Source organism: Pelophylax lessonae (assembly GCF_965119305.1).
Source record: "Pelophylax lessonae genome assembly, chromosome: 3".
NCBI lineage: Eukaryota > Metazoa > Chordata > Amphibia > Anura > Ranidae > Pelophylax > Pelophylax lessonae.
The window spans coordinates 459,917,672-459,937,068 of NC_138770.1; positions in this window are offsets into that span (position 1 = coordinate 459,917,672).

Here is a 19,397-nt window from a genome sequence, read left to right on the forward strand (position 1 = left end):
GGGAGATTTCCCAATTTTGGCCATGGTTGATGGAGCTGGGTTTTCTGTATAGGGGGCTTTTCTCCTCCACAGTGGAAAAGCATTGAAACCCTAGAGAAAGGGAAGTAAACTCCCAGGACTAATAAATATATCAATACCGACATCCTCAATGCAGTAGTATTTTGAAACAATATCTAATAGGACTTCTTAGGTATAAAAAAAATATATATATATTGGTCGGGGCTCCTTTTACATTGATTACTGCATCAATGTGGCATGGCATGGAGGCGATCAGTCTGTGGCACCACTGAGGTGTTATGAAAGCCCTGGTTGCTTTGATAGTGGCCTTCACCTCATCTGCATTGTTGGGTCTGGTGTTCTCATCTTCCTCTTGACAATTCCCCACAGATTCTCTATGGGGTTTAGGTCAGGTGAGTTTGCTGACAAATCAAGTACAGTGATACCATGATCAATTAACCAGGTATCGGTGCTTTTGGCAGTGTGGGCAGGTGCCAAGTCTTGTTGGAAAATGAAATTTGTTTCTCCATAAAGCCGGTTAGCAGAGGGAAGCATAAAGTGCTCTAGTATTTGATGGTAGAGGGCTGTGATGACTTTGGACCTGATAAAACATAGTGGTCCAACACCAGCAGATCACTTCCCTAAATCATCACTGACTGTGAAAACTTCACACTGGACTTCATGCAACTTTGATTCTGTGCCTCTCCACTCTTCCTCTAGACTCTGGGACCTTGATTTCTAAATGAAATGCAAAATTTTGCACAGTCCGTGATGATTTGGGGAGCCATGTCATCTGCTGGTGTTGGTCCACTGTTTTATCAAGTCCAAAGTCAGCACAGCCCTCTACCAGGAAATTCTATACACTTCATGTTTCCCTCTGGTGACCAGCTTTACGGAGATGTTGATTTAATTTTCCAGCAGGACTTGGCACCTTCCCACACTGCCAAAAGTACCAATACCTGGTTTAAAGGAGTTGTAAAGGCAGAAGGTTTTTTATTTTAACGCATTCTACGCATTAAGATAAAGAGCCTTCTGTGTGGAGCAGCCTCCCCAGCACCCACTAATACTTACCTGAGCCCCATCTCTGTCCAGCGATGTCCACGAGTCTCTCGGCCTTTCGGTACTCTCCCTCCTGATTGGCTAAGACACAGCCACATCGCTATTGGCTCCCATGGCTGTCAATCAATGTCAGTTATCAAATCAGGAGAGAGAGGGTGCAGAGGCGAACAGCTTTTCTGAATGGACACACAGAGCTGCAGCTCGGCTTGGGTGCCTCCATAGCAAGCTGCTTGCAATGGGGGCACTCGATAGGAGGGAGGAGCTAGGAGCAGCAAGGAGGGACCTGAGAAGAGGAGGATTCAGGCTGCTCTGTGCAAAACCACTGCACAGGGCAGGTAAGTATAACATGTTTGTTATTAAAAAAAAAAAAACAAGACTTTACAATCACTTTAATTATCATGCTATCACTGTGCTTGATTGGCCTGACCTAAACCCCATAGAGAATTTGTTACATAGTTACATAGTTACATAGTAGGTGAGGTTGAATAAAGACAATAGTCCATCCAGTTCAACCTGTGTAGGTGTGTGTGGCTGTAATCATCTCACATAGCCCTGAATGTTTTGATCCTTGAGATGTACGTCTAAGAGTCTTTTGAAAGCCACCATACTACCCGCAGAAACCACCTCTTGTGGTAGAGAATTCCACAATCTTGTAGCCCTAACAGTAAATAACCCCCCACGTTGCCGGAGGTTAAAATGCTTCTCCTCTAATCGCATTGTATGCCCTCAAGTCCTCATGCAATCCCTTCAACTGAACAGCTTTTTTTCTAAGCTGAGATCCCCATTGAGATATTTATAAATTGATATCATGTCCCCCCTCAGGCGTTTCTTCTCCAGGGAGAATAAATCAAGCGATTGCTGACGCTCTTCATAATTAAGGTCCTCCAATCCCCTAATCAGTTTAGTTGCCCTTCTCTGGACTCTCTCCAGCTACAACACATCCCTCCTGAGGACTGGCGACCAGAACTGGACAAAATACTCCAGATGTGGTCGGACCAGAGTTTTATAAAGTGGAAGGATTATAGTCTTATCTCTGGAATACATCCCTTTCTTTATGCATGCTAATATTCTGCTGGCTTTGGCAGCTGCCGCTTGACATTGCATGCTATTGCCTAATCTATCATCAACCAAGACTCCCAGATCTTTCTCCATTTTTGATTCCCTCAAGGGTTCCCCTCCTAACGTGTATTGTGTTTTTATCCACATTAAACCTCATTTGCCAAGTCGTTGCCCACTCCGTTATTTTGTCCAGGTCATTCTGTAGGATATTTGCTTCATGCTGTGCAATTTTGTGTCATCTGCAAAAACTGATATCGAACTCCTGATCCCGACCTCAATGCTGTTTATGAATAAATTGAACAAGGTTGGTCCCAGGACTGAGCCTTGGGGACCCCGCTTACTACCTCAGACCAGTCTGAGTATGCGCTGTTTATTACCAACCTTTGGACACGCCCTTTTAACCAGTTCCGTATCCAAGAGCAAACCCTGCTGTCGATACCTGCAGACCTTATTTTATAAATTAAGCGCTTATGGGGAACTGTATCAAACGCCTTAGCGAAATCCAAGTACACCACATCCACTGGTCTGCCCCTATCTAGCTCACAGCTCACCTCCTCGTAGAAAGTTAAGAGATTGGTTTGACAAGAACGCCCATTTGTAAACCCGTGCTGATTACTGCTGATGATGTTGTTGTCTTTAGCAAACTCTACGATATAGTCCCTTATCATCCCCTCCAGAAGTTTACATACTATTGATGTCAAACTGACAGGCCTATAATTTCCCAGGATATGCCTCTGACCCTTTTTGAATATCGGATTATGTTAGCTTTCCTCCAATCCCCTGGTACATCTCCTGTCCTAATACTGTCAGCAATGATCAGAAACAGTGGTCTGGGTATTGCCAGGAGAAAGATTAGAGACAAGATTAGAAACCCAACAATGCAGATGCAGAGCAGAGCTGAAAGCCACTATTAAAACCTGGGCTTCCACATCACCTCAGCAGTACCACAGGCTGATTGCCTCCTTGCCACGCTGCATTAATACAGTAATTTATGCAAAAGAAGCCCCAAACAAGTCTTGAATGTATACTATACTGTACATGGGCATACTTTTCAGTAAGCCAACGTTTCTGTATTAAAAATCCTTTTTTTTTTTATTGGTCTTTTCTAATATTCTTATTTTCTAAGATACTGAATTTGGGGTTTTCACTGGATGTAAGCTATAATCATCAAAATTAAAAGTAAAAAAATGCTTGATATATATTACTCAGTGTGTAATGCATCTATATAAAATACAGTATATGAGTTTCACTTTTTAAATTGAATTATTGAAATAAATTAACTTTTTGATGATATTGAAATTGTATGAGATGCACCTGTAGAATATAAAAATGAAACAAATATAATTTTTGTGTTATTCATGCCTCTCCGATGGAATGGCATGATGGATAAATGTCTACCTGTATTTCTTAGCATTTAGGACACCATTGATCCTGAACAAATCTCCAACTCCATTTGCAGAAATGCAACCCCAAACTTGCAAGGAACCTCCACCATGTTTCACTGTTGTCTGCAGACAGTTATTAATGTACCATCCTTCAGCTCTTCAGCAAACAAACTGCCTCCTGCTACAGCCACATATTTCAAATTCTGACTCATCAGTCCAGAGCACCTACTGCCATTTTCAGAACCCCAGTTTCTGTTTTCATGCATAGTTGAGTTGCTTAACCTTGTTTCCATGTCTGAGGTATAGATTTTTGGCCACAGTTCTTCCATGAAGATCACTTCTGGCCAGACCTCTGGATAGTAGATTGGTGTACTTGCATCCCACTGGTTTCCACTGGTTCTGTGCTGATGGCACTGCTGGACATCATCTGATGTTGAAGGGAAGCAAGCACGATGTGTCTTCCATCTGCTGCATTAAGTTTGCTGGCTGACCTCTGCATCTACAGTCCTCAAAGTTGCCCATTTCTTTGTGCTTCTTAAAAAGAGGTTGAACAACTCACCTTGAAACTCCAGTCTGCTTTGAAATCTTTGCCTGTGAGAGACCTTGCTGATACATTATAGCTACCTTGTGTCTTGTTGTTGTGCTCAGTCTTGCCATAGTGTATGGCCTGTGACATGAAATTGTCATCCACAACCTCAGCGAGTATGGCTGTTTCTCACCCAGTTTTATGCCTCCTAAACAGCTGTTAATGTTTGAGTTAATGACTGTGTTTCAACCTACTGTACTTTAAATGAGGTTACAAGGATTGTTTGTATCTCCATCCCTATTTGGACATAAAAGTGGGGGGGAATTTGGGACTTTGAATGAGGCGTGTGGTCATGACCATAAATACAGACAAAATAATGTGTGTATATATTCTCATGTGGATGAATTTATTGATATACATAGATGGTAACAGCGTAAAAACAGTAAATATCATACATATAATTCAATGACCCAAACATGTTGGGAGATACACATTGACATGTCAGAATAATATTAAAAAATGATTGTAAGAACAAGAAACATTGTATGGCAAGATAAATACATTATCCACAGAATTGCATCATAAATGCTCTACGCGTTTCGTGTGTGTAACACTTCCTCAGGAGCTGGTGCAATTGATTGACTATGGAAAAGGAAATATAATGAGTGTAACAATGTATATGGTAAACGCCTAACTAGGGCAAAAAAGTAAGTGTGGAAAATGGCTTACAATGAAATGGAATTTTGAAGCTGTTGCCTCTGGTAGCTTGCCGTGGACGAACCCCTGTACCGTCTCCCCCGGGAGCTGAGGGAGCAATGCTAGGCACGCATGGAGGTGAACCGTTAGAGTAGAATAAAGGAATCATGTTGGCTGGGAGAGAAGTCGTTATCTCACTGATCCATTGCCGTATTGGTTTCTAAGAGTAAATTTGGAAATAGATATGTTGTAATGGAGTATATTGACAAGATGGTGAGATAATTACAAAAATGGGTAGAAAAAAGTAGAAGTGGAAAAAAGTTTGGATATCTCCCAAAGCCGAAAGAAAAAGAAAAAAACAAATGAAACATATAGACAAGAGGTGCCCCATAAAGATACATGCTATATACTGATGGGAGTACAAGTAGAGTTGTGATGAGAGTTTGGCCAGTGGAAATGACCATGGAGAAAGTAAGAGCACACCAGTAAGTGACAAGGGAAAAAGTCAGAGATAGGAAGAGATAAATGGGGTGGGATTATGTGGTAAAGAAGACCATTCTAGCCAAAAGTAAATTGAGGATATGGGAAAGAGAAAAGGTACCAGAGACAAAGTATATTTACCAAGTAGAGGTGAGTGACTTCCAAGGTCAAATGGGGCCGGAGAGAATTGGGAAGGAATGGTAAAAAAGGCAATGATCCAAGGAAAAAGTAAAAAGATAAGAACGTTCCATCCAAGCGTGCATAAGAAAATGCTCCCAGCGTCACGCTCACTGATCCAAAGGGGGAAGCCCCAGCGGCTGCTGGCGGCTTGCCGAGCCGCGGTTGGCGCGAAGCCAGCCTCGTGCAGGAACGTAGATAGTACGTCAACGTGTCGGCCAGGACACCAAGGACTTGGCGTCTAGTACCACATGGAAGGGGCGTGGCGCCGACGCGCCGCGGCCAGTCCCGCCCCCACCTCCGCGTCACAAGGACGAAGGGGGAGGGGGAGGGCGGCCAGGGCGCATCGCAGCTCCCAGAGCAGAGGGAAGAAAGAGGATGTCCACCATGTAGCAAGCACCCAGAGGAAATGGTCATAACAGCAATGTGTATTGCTCCCAACAGAATCACTGTCTAAGCATGATAGTGTATATAATGAATGAGATTATATGACATCAAATAAAATGTATAGTATTGCTGACCCCTGAGTAGATAGGGCCAGCTCCCTGACTGTAAAAAGACAGTGCATAACAGCAGGGTATAGTCAATGATGGTCACACGCCTCCATCCCTATTGGATGAGACAAGGAAAAGGAAATACATATGAAATTGATGATCATTAGTGCCTGCTTGATATAATTGGATAATCATGCACCTGACTCTAATCCTTAAAAATCCCTGACGTTGTGCAAGTGTAGAAAGTGTGCAAGTGTAAAAATGAATGCTGGTTTTGGGGAGAAAGTAGGCGGAGTCCTCAAGCGCAGACATGTCTGGCTGATGCTCCACTCCTAGGGGACAGAAAACCACATACAGCAGCGGCTGCCCGTCGAATATTCGCTCAGTTTTTACAGCATTAGAACAGGAAACTGTGCTGTACATAAAGGTATGGTTTTCAGCGGGTCTCGGACTAAATTTAAGTTCAAAATTGGCAAGGAAGTGCTGTCCAGAGCCTCAATTAAAATGGTGTCAGCTCCCTCTCCCTCAGCCGCCTCAGAATCTCCTCACAGCGCTGACACAGCAGTGAAACTATTCCCTCCTCTCCTCACATATCAAACTGAAACAGTCCGCAGTACCTCAGTTTCACAGGATGAAAAGGACATTGAGTCAGTCTCTCCTAATATATTATCACATATTGACTGTATGTTTCAAAAGGCACTTAAACAGACTTCTGACCATATTACTAATAGCCTGACTAAAGAGATAAGGGAGCTGGGCACACGCATAACTAATCTTGAAACAAGGATAGAGGATATTGAGAATTTTACACAGGACCAAAATACAGAAATTGAGAATCTTAAAGAGGAAAACTTAATACTTTCGGAGACTACTGACGGTAGCTATTTAGCCTTTGTTGGGGGATTTCCATCTCCCATCAACGGCATACGTTCCTATCAGTTGTGCCTTAACTATTTGTTTTATATATTACCTCCTATGCTAAGCACACAATTGTCCCTTCTGTTTAGTTCTTCCCTTTTCTCTACACATTTCCTCCCCCTTCCCACATCGAGTATGAAACAATCGACAAATTCCACAATGGTATGGTATGCTAGAAATTGTTTATATACAATCTTATGGCCCCCCTAAATATAATGTCCTTGAATGTTCAGGGGCTAAATAACCCAAACAAATGTTCTAAAGCTTTTCGCAACTTTGCATCATTAAAAGCACACATTTTGTGTCTTCAAGAGACACACTTCACCTTACAATCAACTCCCAAATATTTTAGTCCTAAATATCCTCAAGTTTTCACTGCCTCTACAAAACAATGAGGTGTGCTAGTGGCCTTTCATCGGTCTACTCCATTTACTCTTGTACATGAAATCAAGGACTCTGAGGGCAGGTATCTGATTCTCATGTGATACCGTATTGACTCCACTATCACTATAGTGTCATATTATGCTCCCAACAAAAATCCTATTCCATTTCTTTCGCATATTTTTCAGGTTGTGGATTCTCATAGAATGGGTGCAGTTATGATTTGTGGTGATTTAAATCAAGTTATTTTCCCATTTCTGGATAAATCCTTGATATCTTCTTCGAGCAGCCCTAATAAACTCTCATTCTCCCAACTGCTTGCAAAACATAATATGGTAGATTCTTGGAGAGAGGTGAATCCAAACAAGCGTAGATACACATATTACTCGCACCCTTATAAAACTTTCTCCCGTATAGACCATATATTTCTCACTATAGGTCTCATACCTGAAACAATTGCATCTATGGTTATACCAATCACATGGTCTGACCATAATGCAGTATGCACAGTTATTGCTTCAACTATTCCTAAAGCACATGACACTACGTAGTGCCTTAATGACTCTTTATTAAAAAATACATCTCATTGTCTGGATATTAAAAATGCTCTCTCTGAATATCTATTACATAATTCAATGCCAGATGTGTCTCCCCTTACTTTATGGGAGGCACACAAACCAGTTATTCGTGGTATTTGATTGAGACAGGCTGCACTCTTTAGACGTGAACGTAAAACACTTAGCCAGAAATTAGAAACAAACTTTAATACATGCTACACAGTATATCAAAATAATCCTACTTCTTCTAATAAAACCAATCTTGATAAAGCTAGGCTTGAATTTGATCTGTTTCTTACAGAGTCTGCAGATAAGACACTTCGGAGATCGCGTCACAATTTTTACTTTAAAGCAAATAAACCAGATTCACCCATGGCCCGCATGCTCGCGTACTCCATAAACCATTTAAACCCATACGTCTTAAAATCTCGAGAGATACATTTTCCAGCAACCCTATAAAAATTCTTAAGAAATGTAAAACACACATAGCTACTCTATATTCATCTGAAAACAATTTGAATTTTTCTGCGGCAAATTAATTTTTTGCTCAACAATCACTACCGACTCTTTCTCAGTCTCAGATGTAATTTATGGAAAAATCAATAAAACCAGATGAAGTGTCCCAAGTTATAAAATCACTAAAATTAAATAAAAGACCAGGCCCTGATGGTTTTTTGGCATTATACTACCGGGTTTTTTCCGATTCCCTTTCGCCTATCCTAGCTTCAATACACTTCTTAATGGCCAATCCTTTAAACAGGAAACTTTAACAGCAATCATCTGTATGCTCCTGAAGCCTCAAACTGATGACACGATTTGGTTGAACTATCCACCCATTTCCTTATTAAATTTAGATATTAAAATTTTAGCCAAACTTATAGCTTCCAGACTAAATAACTTCATAGGACAACTCATTCATAGGGAACAAGTAGGTTTCATACCTATTCGCCAAGCTACTGACAACATCAGACGTGCAACTCTGTTATCTCATATAGCTAAAACACGCCGCATCCCCTCATGCTTTCTATAACTAGACATTAAAAAAGCCCTTGATACCATATCCTGGCCATATATGCAATATAATCTTAGTAAATGGGGTTTTGGCCCAAATTTTTTAAAATGGATCTCTGCACTTTATAACAAACCTAAAGCATATATTAAATATGCAGGCTATAAATCAGACTTGTTTAACATAGAGAGAGGCACGCGTCAGGGGTGCCCTCTCTCCCCTCTCTTATTTGCCCTTCTCTTAGAACCTCTAGCACAAAGTATTAGAAGTAATCCCTCAATTTCTGGTATAGAACTAGGTGGTCACCATCATAAGTTGTGTTTATTTGCAGATGACATTCTTCTTTTTCTATAATTTCCCCATATATCAGCCTCTAATCTCATTGCTACCCTTAATAAATTCGCTACTATTTCAGGACTAAATATACATTTTCAAAAATCCACGGCCCTTAATATCTCATTGAGTGAATCTGAGTTAAATTTAGCGCAGAATGCGTTACCATTTTCATGGTCTTTGAAGCACATTCCATATTTGGGTATAAAATTTACTCCCAACCATTCTGATCTTTATGCAGCCAACTTTACTCCATTATTGAAAAAAGTTACTGAACTACTGACGCAATGGGCACCACTTCCATTGTCGTGGTTTGGGAAGATAAATGCAATCAAAATGGTTATTCTACCCAAATTTTTATATTTATTTAGGGTCCTGCCAATTCATATACCTGCACATTTTCTTTGAATCTTACAACGTAAAATAATTAAATTCACCTGGGGTTCAATCAAACCTAGATTGCCCGAATCCACATTGATTCTTCCCAAAACAAGGGGTGGACTGGGTCTCCCCAATTTTGCCACATATTACAAAGCTGTACAATTGGCACAATCAACTAAGTATCATGCCACTACTGAAATTCCCTTATGGGTTACGATAGAATCTATCGAATGTGACCCCATCTCAATTTCAAATCTCTTATGGTTACAACCATCAGATCGAAAACATATTACTAATCCAATTAACAAGCATTCTCTTTCTTTATGGGATAGACTAAAGACTAATTATAATTTACAGTCTACACACAATCCACTACAATCTTTTCTGAGAAATCCAGCCTTTTATCCGGCTTGGGAATTCCCAAATTCATTTTGGGCATGGTCTAGGTCAGGCCTGTCAAGGCTATTAAATCTGGTCTCTAGCTCTTCTATCTTAAGTTTTCCTGAAGTTTGTGAATCACATCATTTACCACATTCAGAACTTTTTCGATACCTCCAAATTAAAAATGTCTATACCGCATTTATAACAAATGGTACCATTCTGAATCAGCTCTCTCAATTTGAGCGTATCTGTATCAAGAACCCACACTCCAGAGGTCTAATTTCTAGCCTATATTCTTAATTTCTTAACAATCCAGACGTAGATACACCAAACTATGTCAGGAAATGGGAAACAGACCTTGGCTGTACACTTAACCAATCAGAATGGTCTGAAATCTGGTCTGTAACAAAATCTTCTTCTTCAAATATTATCACAATTGAATCATCATATAAGGTTCTTTCACAATGGTACTTTGTACCAGCTAGAATCGATCGCCAAGTTCACACCAAACTATCCGGCTTTCTGTTTTAGAGGTTGTACGGAAATAGGTACACATGTTCATATATGGTGGAATTGCTCAATTGCTACAGTTTTTTTGGAAAGAAATATTCTCTCTAGCATCTAAAATGTTTGGAATAGATATTACTCCAGATCCGGTGATTGCCATTTTAAATTTAAAACCGGCATGCCTGACACGAAAACAATTCAAATTATTCCTTCAGCTTCTTAATGCCACTAAACAAATTATAGCCAAAGCTTGGAAGACTACCAGTTTGAATCTTGTAGAAGTTAAACATAGGATGAATAATGCATTAGTACATGCAAAAATGGAAGCCATGGATTGCGATAAATTTAGTACTTTTATAAGCATTTGGGACCCTTGGATTAAACATGGCCTATCACCAGGTTTTGAGGAACAGGTTCTGAATGCTTGGTGGTTAAGACTTATATTTTATTTACTTTGTATTAACTTTTGTGGTACAAGTTCTATTCTCGATGCCCTCTCCTTTACCCACTTTACCTTACCCACACCCTGCTGACTTCTTCCTTTTCCTTTTTTTATTTTTTTTATTTCTCCCACAGCCATGTTCTGAATACCTTCTCAAAATCTTAATATCTCAGAATATCATGTTAATAATTCGACCTTTTTCTTTTGTTCCTTCCTTTTGTGCAAACTTCACTATACAATATAACATGTATAATACTTCTGTAACAATAACAGTATTTCTGCTTCTGTTTTTGGTTTGGTTAACTTGCTTTATGGCTGTTTTATAAAACTCAATAAAAGTATTGAACGAGAAAAAAAAAAAAATTAATGCTGATTTAAAGCCAAAGTTTAGTAACACCGAATAATGTTTTGATTTCGATTTTTCTTCTGTTTATTCACTTTGCATTTTGTAAATTGATTAAAATAAACAATTAAAATATAAATTTTTGAAAGCATTCTTACTTTACAGCAATTGTTCACACCTGCCTTAAACGTTTGCACAGTACTGTACATAAGATCCCTCACAGGCTCAGAAATATGTATACAGTATAATAAAATTACATATAAAACAGATGTACAACAATGTGTTCCCTGTATGCCCCTATGTCCACCTGGGAAGCTTTTATGCTAGTGCTACACCTCCTAAAGCTGTGAGCGAATGCACACATGTTTTATATCTGTAACTAATGTATTGAATAATTTCAACATTATTGACAAATGTATACTTAGTGTCTTGTATATTATACAACAATTAATCTATCCTGACTAAGCAGTGGTTACCACAAAACATGTCTATAATTGAACCCTGTCAAGCTCTTTAAGATGCAACCATACTGCGTAAACCTTTTCCTATTGATGCTTTTGGGGTGTCTTTGTGAACATTGCAGTACATCTGTTTTATGAGTGATTGTATTCTATTCTGTCTACATGTTTTCAAACCTGTGAGGGTTCCTATGTATATTTTAAACATTTTGTGAATAAAATATATGATTTTATGGAAACATGATTGACCTCATGGTGTACCATTAATATTTGATATTCCAGTAATGTTTCTCTATTGGTAGTCAGTTAAAATAGTAACCCTTTGATAGTAGAAGAGCCTCCTTAGCAACATCCCTCATGATTAGTGTCTATGCTCCCCTGTCTGTAAAAAGCAACGTTGGTTTATTGAAATAATAATAACATGGGCGCATGCGCGAGGTCGCGGAAGATAGCCGCTTAGCTTCCGTGCTCCGCGCCACCAGACACTTACCCTCCGCTATTTGAGGCACTGCACGGCTCCAGCGGCGACTCCTCAGCTCCATCGGCCGGCTCACACCATCGGGCACACGGGGGTATGCGCCGATCATCCCAACGCAACCAGAGGAAGCGGCCAAGATGGCGCCCGAACCTCCGGAGCCTGACGACTCCACACGGCTCTCCTCTTCATCCCTGGTTGGACAGCATGCAGCAGTTCCCCGTGGACTTGGTAAGCCCTGCTCCCCCGGACTCAGATGCTATGCTAGCCAAATTCCGGGCCATCAATAGGGATGAGATAGCTATTGCATCCCGCAAAATCTCCTCTGACCTCATGCAGGGGTTGAAGGAGCTTGGAGGCCGCACTAATCAGCTAGAACACAGGATGGATTTGACCACAACTGTACTGGAGGGCCATGAGGACGAAGTGGACAGGCTTACTGGGGAACTTAATACCCTCCGTGATAAACTGGAGGATGCTGAAAATAGAGCCCGCAGGGATAATCTCCGGATCCGCGGATTCCCAGAGACTGTCACTGACTTACAGGGCACAGCTACAGCTTTTTTTCAAGAACTGGCCCCTGATATTCCCCTGGAACGCCTGGAATTTGATAGGATTCACAGGTCTCTGGCACCTAAACCTACTGAGGGCCCCCCTCGGGATGTCATTATCAAGTTCCATTACTACCGCACTAAGGAAAGACTCATGCAAGCAGCCAGGGAGCATCCTGATCTCTCTTTCCAGAACTACTCACTCCAACTGTTTGCGGATCTTTCCCCGGACACCTTTGCCAGGCGGCGGTCCCTGAAGCCCTATCTGCAGATCCTGCAGTCCCACAAAATTAAATACCGCTGGGGCTTCCCCTTCAAGCTCTCGTTCACGGTACAGGGCCGCCAATTCCATGCTACCTCCCTGGCTGATCTGCGTAGCCACTTTCAGGAACTGAATTTGGATCTCCCCTCCTCACAGGCGACACCCAGGTCCTCATCCTCGGCTTCCAAGACGAAACCATCCACGTCTACATCCTCCCCACCTCCCAAGTCGTCTTCTCAGGGATCTCATCATGGCTCCCAGGCCCTTCGCTCCCTTCAGGCTCAACGTTTCCATGATGTTCCTATCAAGTGATAACCGCTGAACTCCATTTTTGGGCCCTTTTTGCCCTCCTTTTTTCTACTTTCTGGGTATATCCCACTTTCTGGGGGGTTCTCGGTACCGAACTTGAAGGCATACTACACTGCGGCGTCGATAGCCCCTCTCTCTCACTTACATGACACGTTCCAGTTGCCACTTTGGGCCACGATTGACCTGGTGGATGCCAGTCCAGTCCCCCTTTCTTCTATTCCTTGGCTCCCTCCTAAATTTTGACCGCCGGACTTGCGCCCCTGCCTCCTCCATTCTCTCCGCCTCTGGGACTCCGTCAAGTACTCCGCTAACTTGATTTCACCCCACTTACCTTTAATGCGTCTCTTCCCTTGCCCTATGTTCCCACCTGGTCTCAATAATCCGCGTGTGTTTTCTTGGTGGACTGACCATGGCTTTGTGGATGTCCACTCGTTGTTTACCCCCACGAAGATACTTCCCTTTGGGGCCCTTCGCTCCTCGCATGATATACCTTTGCGGGAGCATTTTCGTTATATGCAACTCCATCATTTTCTTCAGCAACTTGTTAAGCATAGACCCTTACCCTATACGCTTACGCCATTTGAGAGCATCTGTAGGGCACGGCCCCACTCGCCGGGACTCATATCCCTTCTATATGCTTCTATTATCGCCTGCGATACACCCCCTTTCACGGCCTATCATTCTAACTGGGAACTAGAACTGGGGGGCAGTCTGGACAAGGAAGATTGGCAGCACATGACGGCGGCTCTCTCTAAGTGTTCCCGCAATGTCTTGATTCTGGAAAATGCTTACAAGGTATTTTACCGATGGTACTATACTCCGGCCAGACTGGCTAAATTTATACCCGCCTACTCCCCCCTGTGTTTCCGGGGATGCGCTCAGGAGGGGACTATGGCACATATTTGGTGGACATGTCCCAGGGTGCGCAGACTGTGGATTAGGATTTATGCCTTACTCCGTAATATTTTTCAAGTCACCCTGAAGAAGGATCCGTATGAGGCTCTCTTGTGCAAGCCTATACCTGATTTGACTCGTGCACAGCGGCAGTTGGCTCAGCACTTGTTTACGGCTACGAAATTGACCATTGCTCGATCTTGGAAGACCCAGTTGCTTAGTTTTGAGGCGGCCAAAAACCGTATGGATGATATTCTCGTTAATGAAAAGTTGACTGCGATAGTTTCTGATTCTCACGCTAAGTTTCTTAAAGTGTGGGACCCCTGGATCTCTACCGTTGCCCCTTCTAGATTCCAGACCACCCTTCTCTCTCTTTAAATGCCTCCTGGGCGCACACCCCGCAGGGCCTGTCCCCCCCCCTTTTCCTCTCCCCCTTTCTCCTCCCCACCCCTTCTTTAGCCTTTCTGTATTGTCGTCTCTCTTTTTGTTTGTCCTACTTTCTCACTCTTCCTTTCTTTTTTGTCTTTGTCTCGTACTGTTGTTTTCCTTCCCGGCTTGGTACTCTCTGGTCCAGCCTTTGTTTGCTCATTGGAACGTAATGAACCTTTTCCTTATTATGACCTTCCTACATTGTGACATAATGAGGGACTTTAGGTCCCCTCCTGTGCTCTTCTGCTTGTTGATGTTCATTATTTGGTCCGTGTTGTTTCCCGGTTGGCGCACGCACTATGTCTGTAACATGTTCTGCCAATATCTATTTCTCTGCGTTCCAGTTTTTTCTTTACTCATTGTACACATGTATCGTGTATTTGATGTATGTTAATGCCTTTTTTTTCAAAATAAAAACTTTTGTACAAGAAATAATAATAACATTTATAAAAAGGATGTTTTAGATTTTGGAAATAAAAGTTATGTTTTAGGCCTTTGTTGGTAAGATGTGTGGGTTAGATAGCGCATCACCCCAAATTTTTAGTTGCATCATTTTCCTTACCTTCATTAAATGCCAAATGGAGCTTAGGGGTCTCTGCTGCTTTCCCCTCTCTACCCCCCCCCCCCGAGTACTCAGCTCCACTAGGGGAGGCTAAGCAACCAGGTGTTTCTAGAAATATGCCATTAAATAGTTATTGTATAGCAAAAAGGCTAACAGAGGGACATTTAGAGGTAGCATTCCAAAAACCGAAAAACTTTTTTGGCAATCTATCTAAAAATATAGGGAATTCTTTTATAAAGGTGTAGAGAACGAGAAGTTTTGGAGCTAAACTTTTTTTCCTTTAGCAATTTCTACTGAGACTAGTGCATGCAGTGACCAAACATTTGCTATCAAGAAAACTAATTTATTGAAGAAATATAAAACCAATGTACCAATGAGCCAAGTAAACATTTAATTAAAATTTCACTCTGCAAAGTCAAAATTCTCAACATACTCTACTGTTTTTTCTTAAAGGCTAAGTTCACCTTTTGGAAATAAATGAATGCACATCTCTTTGCAGGTAAAAAAGTGAAATTATTATTTTTTTTTACATTCTGCAGACTCTCAGTACACTGTCTGTCTGTACCTCCGATACAGGCAGGCAGTTGTTGAATGGCAGAAAGAATCAATGAACCATGAGAGCACTCACCAGCGTCCTCGCAGTTCATTGAGAACTGCAATTTATCAGCTGCAATGGCTGACGTTACTTGTAGTCTATTCATTCACAGTAAACTGTGAATGAAAAACATGGCCATGTGGGTGGAACTCCATACAGCTGGGCTTTTTTCAAATTGTGACAGTGAGTGCAGGGAGAAGATCACCCATCCATTGTCACAGAGTGAGGAGTGCTGGTGGTGGGAGGTGGGTGGATAGGAGCATGTTAAATGTTACACCCTAAACATGCAACATGCTCATAAAGGTAAAATTATCCTTATAAACTATTATGAACACTATATGGCCCCACTGAACAATATATGACCCCACTGAAACTAAATTCAAACTTTTTTTTACATTGCATAGAGCAGTGATGGTGAACCTTGGCACCCCAGATGTTTTGGAACTACATTTCCCATGATGCTCATACATTCTGCAGTGTAGTTGAGCATCATGGGAAATATAGTTCCAAAACATATGGGGTGCCAAGGTTTGCCATCACTGGTATAGAGTAAGGAAGAGAGATGTTCTAACTAATGTCACATCTGTAATGTATTTTAATTGTTCACCATTGGTTCATCTGTGTCCCATTGGAGAGATTTTCTTTCACTTCCTGTCCAATAGTCAAAGCAGAAGGTAACAGGAAAGTTGTCCAAAGTGAGAGAATCCCTGGTTGTCACCAGGGTCTCCAAAACTAGTGTCCTTCTTGTAAGCTTTCCATCTTGTTTCTGCTCTGGTGGCAATCAAAAATCTTTCTGTCTGTGTGTGGGAAAATTCTTGGAACCTGCTCTCTTCTAGTCTTCAAGTTTGAAACAGAAAATGAATCAGGGGACTGATATGTAAAGAGCTTAAAATATATCTGTAAAGACTACAGGAGGGTCCAAACAATAACTACTATAAAAAAATTTGTTCCAAGTGACAACTTAAAATGCAATTTCAATAAAGCCAAACAAATCAAATGAGGAAATATAAAGTGTGCTTACCTTGTAGCTGCTCAATTTGGCTGGGGTCCTCCTCTGCCATTTCTGCTTCTTCCCCAACTTCCATCTGCTCTTCTACTGCGATTTCCGCAGATGACTCCCACTCCACAACTTCCTCCACCTCCTCCTCAGATAACTTGAGGAGGGCATTTCTCCTCCACTGCAGCTATATCAGCCATAGTCTGCGGCATCTGTGATTAGGCATAGCTAGGGAAAAAAATTAAAAAGTAAAAGAATTTACATAGAAATAGTTAGAAGTTTGGAGCAAATACCTCACAAAAAATGTAATACATGAATTCAAACACCCAAAATTTTGACCCAAAATTGTTTGAACCAGATTTAATTAATAGAACCAGGCTTAATTAAAAGAAAATGAAGGATATTAAATCTGACCAATCCTTAATGACAGAAAATGACATTTCTTTACAATATACTGTAGTGAATCCAGACAGAACTGGTTAATATAATCAGAATGTTGAAGTGCTCAACTATTTATGGGTATACATTAAATTGCAGACACGAGTGCATGAAAACACCATGAAGTTTACTTAAAATTATCTGTTGTCACTGGGAAACAGAAAGAAATGGGAATCATGTATATAAATGTTTCAGAAAGAATATTTTTTTTTTTTATATCTAAATGTCTCTCTTGGTATTACATGTGTTCCAGTGGATTAGATGTGAACTAGCACAGTTTTAATTAATTTAACTAAATTTGTAAATAATCAAGAGATTGCTGCTTTAGTTAGTTCTAGTGCAGAATATCAATACTACTATCCACTAGTCTGTGTTTGGGGCTACAACTTCTAGGGGTCAAATCAGGTTTAATACTGCTTGATAAAAATAGTAACACTACCTGAACTTTTTTAATTAAAGGAATTTGAAAATAGAGGACTGGCATGCTTCTGCTGCCTGCAAGTTGAAAAAAATAAGCAAAAAGAAAAAAATAACACGCTGTTAGAGGACACTGTCACTGGAGCTGTACCTGAAAATGATGCTGTTTGTAACATCACATAAAGATTTAAGGCATCCCCCAAAGCCTGTAATGTTCTATGTCACTCTCAAAGCCATATACTAAAAAGTTCCCCTGCTGTATTTTTTTCTTGGAATTGAAACAGATCCCTTGTGGCAGTTCCCAGCTTTCAATATCTGTGTATTTACAATAGGTTGCTTAGTTCCCTTTTCTATTTGTGTGTGTGTGTTTTTATTTTTTATTTTTATTGGTTGAAGAACATAGACTAGTGTTCTTTTATCAACCTGACTATGTAACTATGATATAGCACCTTTTGAAAATACACTTCCTTTGAGGTTCCAAAATTGTGCTTGCCTACACTCATGATTAAAAAGATCTTCATACTTTGAGAGAACCCCAAAAAACTGTTAAGAATTTACAAAAAAATTCAAACTCTTATGATAAGGCAACTGACAGACCATAAACCAAAATGCCCACAACATATATTTTCACAAACACCAGGGAGAAACAGATTCACAAAACTTTTTGACTTTGTCCTGCATTGCCCTGAAGGTTTCTATGGGAAGTGCTCAGGTTCTACGTCTGAATTGCTCCTTGACCACTGTCAAAATAAAAATTAGCACAACATTGGGTAGTTTGGAACTTAGCCATTAGAAAAAATAATTGCATTTTTTTAAACTATTATCTTTTAACTATATTGTCAACATATGAACTTTACAATAAATCGTAAAGACAATATCAAGGCTATAAAAATAAAACATGTTTATGTTGATTTTGCTTTAATTTTTAAACTGTGGTGTTGCAGTTTGAAAAAAGTCAACACAGAGGACACTGACCACCTTGGGCTAAATGATAATAACAATAATAATTATAATACTTATGTCCTAAATGATTTACAGTCTCACATGGTTATAATTTTGTAATAATGTGTTTACATTTTTTAATCATTCATTGTTTTTCAAATCTTATCTCAATGAGTGTGGAGTAACAAACACATTTTTCTTTATGATATTTCATTATTAATGACTCCTTGTTTTGTTTAACATAACACAATTTGTTTTCATTAGTTAGTACTTAAGCAATTTATTCTATAATTTGGCCTACACCCAGTTTCTATTTGTGGTAATGTGATCTATTGGTTTTATGATGCTCAGCTGTGCAAATCATGAAAATATTCCCTATGCAAAATAAATAATATTCAAGTTTTCAATACATGCAGATAGATATGGCAAATTTTTTTGTACAACAGATGGCCTGTCGCATTTCATAGTGTAACATCAGTTGATTTTTTTTTTTCTGTATTGTAATGATACTCATGGTGTTACAAGTTTAAATTTATGCATGCAGTTGTGGCTAATCTTGAACAGACCTTGCACAAAAATGCAAGATCTACTTATCTTCTAGCCTCCCAAATATTAGGTTAAAGAAAAAGTGACAATATTATTATGAATAAAACATTGGAGTAAACAGTAAAAAAATACTAACCATACACTCAGGTTATAACAATATCACTAGATCAATGACTTAGCTTTTCAGTGCACACTATCTACCAAATTTGGGAAGCAATCCAGAACTTTAATATAACACTTGGCTAAGTTTTCAGAGCAGCCAGAAATTGAGTTTCTCTGTGAATTATTTTTACTGATGAAGTAGCTAATAATTTTGATAAGAACATTGAATGTTAATTTTCTATATAAAATAAAAATATGTTTTAAAAAGACAAGACAATAATGACATTACTTGTTA